The sequence below is a fragment of the Bactrocera latifrons genome, unplaced genomic scaffold, assembly GCF_001853355.1.
Source record: "Bactrocera latifrons isolate USDA-ARS-PBARC rearing strain unplaced genomic scaffold, ASM185335v1 scaffold_1063, whole genome shotgun sequence".
Taxonomy (NCBI): Eukaryota; Metazoa; Arthropoda; class Insecta; order Diptera; family Tephritidae; genus Bactrocera; species Bactrocera latifrons.
Window position 1 is genome coordinate 12127 of NW_017534479.1, and position 3368 is coordinate 15494.

Here is a 3368-nt window from a genome sequence, read left to right on the forward strand (position 1 = left end):
TGCAGTGTTTTAATAAATTTTCTGAATCCTGGTCTTTCTGTGGTACACAGAGGCATATTATCAACTGCGATCATTCGTAAAAGAGCTGTGGTAGCTTGATCATATCTATGTCCACCAGCTAGGAAACAATGAAAATGCATGATAGAAGAAATTAATAAGATTAACGTTGTTTCCTAATTTAAGTCACTACTACCTGAAAAAGAATTAGCATTGTTTCCATAGGACCTTGGACCTGAGATTGTACTGTGGTATTTTCTTGAACAGATGATTTAGTTTGAGGTACCRAAGCAACCGATGGAACAGATGATTCGACAGCKACTAAAACCTAAGAACAAACATGATTAAGTTAGTATCAATATAAAAAATTAAATTGTCTGTGGAGAGGAATAGTTTATGCACAAACTTTAAAAAGTTCTTCAAAAGCACTTACTTTTTTAGGCTGAAATTCGAAATCATTGTGACTGTCATTCAATCTTTTCCGAGTTTGTTTTTCATTACTTRACGGAGTAGCAATCTTGTGAGCACATTGTAAGTGCTTCATCATTGTTGATGTGCTTTTATTAAACAAAAACTGTTTATGACATAAATCACACTCTACTTTGCTGCCATTGTTAACTTTTGTGCAATAGGCCCATATTAAACTGGGAGCCATGATAAAGAATTATTCAATACTATATACTTTTAAATATTGTGTACCGTATATTAAAAAGTTAATTATATCAATTACCGGCAGCAATATAAACATAATAATGTTATAGACCAAACAGAATAGCAGAAAGAGGCTATTAAAAAGAAACGCTTCGATTGGTACTTTGTATAGCGCTTTTAAAAGTAATCTTATAGTGATTATCTTAATTCGTCARTTGTCAAAGTCATCGTGTAAAAGTCGATTTTAATCGATTGAAGACAGRCTTGAATCGATCCTAAAAAGTCTATTATTTCTATTAAAAGATCGATTTTTGACTAAAGGCAGAGTTGACTTTTCCATCCCTATTTTATGTTATGATGTTATGATGTTATGTTGGAGTTTTAAAATAGCGTGTTGATATGTTTTTGCAATAAAAAATGGTTTTGTAAAAATTGGTCGGCCAACAATCGCAAAGTTTATCTTCTATCATTTTCATTGAAAATTTGATAAAAAAATGGCAATCGGCTGTTTACGAGAGTTTCAAAGTCGTACATATGTATATCTACCGTCTGTCATCTACAAATTTGGATCTGATTAAGTAAATCAGTAGTAACGCTGCCATCTTTTCAGGCCATCTTGAAACACCAAAAAAACCTAACTATTGCACATTTCATAGCTTCTGATATTAATTCCTTCTTGAAAAATTGTGTATCGCCTTTTCTCTTTTAACAAGTTAATATTTCGATAAGCTTGAAAGTTGATAGTTTTTCCCTATCTTACTTATGCTTTCTCCCCACGCAAAAAATGTAACAGTGTCGGTGAACAGCTGGAAATATTTGAATGTGTTTGTGCAATCTGCTACCTCCGTCTTGAGGAAATAAAAATAAAAGGCATTTTAAATACTGTCGATAGTCTGACATTCACCGTCGATAGTCGCTATTGTTTAAGACCATCGATAGTTTGCGAACTCTACGGGTAACATCCCAGCAAATCACGCCTACGAAGACTCCATTGAAGGAATCAACTAACACATAAACACCAGAGAACTGCCACGAGTAATAAAGTTTTGTTTATACTTAATAATAACTGATCCGTTACTCCGTCTGATTCTGTCAGTTCGGTTCATGTACACGGAGCGAACCGTTTGCTTTCAAATCGAACTTTGAATCACCTGCGATCAGCTTATACCTGATTTGTTTATGAACGTTCGCATCAGCAGAAATACCCGAAGTGATGAAAACTCATCCTTCAATGATTGAAATGATCGACAACGTTCAGTTTGTATTTATATACATACAGCCCCGAATGGCTGATTTACTCTAGAGCACTTCTGTTTTATTTCAAATACATCTACTTGTTTTTGTGCCCAAAAAAATAAGGTGTATTTATTTTGAAAATTCTTTACTTATTCTTCCAAATCAATTTCATCCCCTTCAAAGTAATCCCCACTAAATGTAGTACATTATGCCAACGGATTTTCAAATCTTCGAAACACTGGTTGTAGTCACTTTCCGGGGTGGCCTTCAGTTCCCTCTTCGCTGCGGCTTGAATATCGTATAAAAACGGTATCCCTGGAGCGGTCTTTTGAGCTTGGAGAACAGCTATTTATATACATATGTTATGTGTATAATGGAAATACCATCGAGTACATACATACATACAACAAATGTGTACGTACATATGTACGTTCTCGAAGGAATTTTCATTGTTTACGCTTCGAAAATTTGTAAGTCGGCTATTACACGAAGCAACTTTTGTTGCGGCAACTCTTTGTTTAAGGCGAGAGGGCGACGAGGAGAGGAGAATCGCGTCGAGTTTCCAGTATTCAGCAACTCGCTTTGTGTTCTTATTCGTAACAGTTCGCTGCGACGTTTTTCTACATTCGTGTTCTTTCATTCGTAGTACATAGTTGCATTTGCGTATATTATTTTGAAATTTATATTTTGAATATATTTAAAAAATTTAATTTCATCTTTTGGTACGTAATTTGCAAATATGTATACAAAGGTACATAATATAATATAAATATTTTAGAAAATGGAGTATGACGAAAAAATGGAATTAATTAAAGATATTGTGAAATGTATGGAGGAAGCCATACAAATTGATTCAGACGATAGTGAGTATCTGTTATATAACCGTTGTTTTAATTTTGAATTATAAATAAAATGTATTTCTTAATTGACAGAACTGATTAATATATGTGATAGAGTGGCCCAAATACCTATAAGGAAAAAGAAACGAGAATGGGTTAAAGTAAAGTGAAAGAGAATGAGAAAAAAACTCGAACACAAGTTGGTCGTGTGAATGCAATGGGCAACAGCAAAAGAGAATCGCCCGAGAATCAGCAACAAAAGTTGCTTCGTGTAATAGCCGACTAACATGCGCACGTTTTCAAAGCTGGTACATGTTTTGCCAGACATAATTGAAATCAGTACAGCAGAAAATTGTTGTTGTTTGCTGTACTCATAGATTTACCCATATATTTATGTGGGGAATACAATGCTCGCGACAGACTGCAAACGACATCTGTCAAATATTAAAATACACACGTTCTTATGGACGGACCTATTTTGACAGCTGCACGACTACACGACGGCAGGCCGACAGTTGTCGTTCTGGCTAACTTAAATTTTATCCTATATTTGCCAACGACAGTAGAACGACAGTAGAGTTGACAGTAGAATTGAAGATAGAGAGATGAGGTAGAATGGTGATGCCACTAATATGTAAAATGTAA

The 3368-nt window shown here is 34.6% G+C and overlaps 1 pseudogene; it reads right to left on the bottom strand.

Moving 5' to 3' along the window:
* LOC108970298 overlaps positions 1 to 904 on the bottom strand; it is a 5370-nt pseudogene extending 4466 nt beyond the window's left edge.
* Between the last annotated feature and the right edge of the window lie 2464 nt (positions 905 to 3368).